The sequence below is a fragment of the Primulina huaijiensis genome, chromosome 17, assembly GCF_012295235.1.
Source record: "Primulina huaijiensis isolate GDHJ02 chromosome 17, ASM1229523v2, whole genome shotgun sequence".
NCBI lineage: Eukaryota > Viridiplantae > Streptophyta > Magnoliopsida > Lamiales > Gesneriaceae > Primulina > Primulina huaijiensis.
In genome coordinates this window covers 3,800,837-3,801,198 of record NC_133322.1, presented here as the reverse complement: position 1 = coordinate 3,801,198, position 362 = coordinate 3,800,837, and positions in this window count along the sequence as shown.

Sequence of the window (362 nt, the reverse complement as noted above, 5' to 3'; positions counted from 1 at the left end):
AGAATATATTAAAATTGCAAGTGGATACCTCATGATTTATTTTCCAAATATAACATATCTGATATATCAATTTATACGATAAATAGCCAATAAATAATTTTTTTAAATACAATATACTGTCAACTAACAAATTAAAAATAATTTTATTTTTATAAATTAGAGTGTGTGTGTGTTTACTTGTGCTCAATATACAACTGTGGCTAAGCCTGAAATATTATACTATATTATATATCAAAGTTAAAATATTTATATCATGAATAAAGAATTGAAATTTTTACTTGTAAAATGTAAATTAAAGCACATTTTTGGTAGTTGTAAGGCAACATCGATGCTTCATAATGTTTCCCCATTTACTACATAAC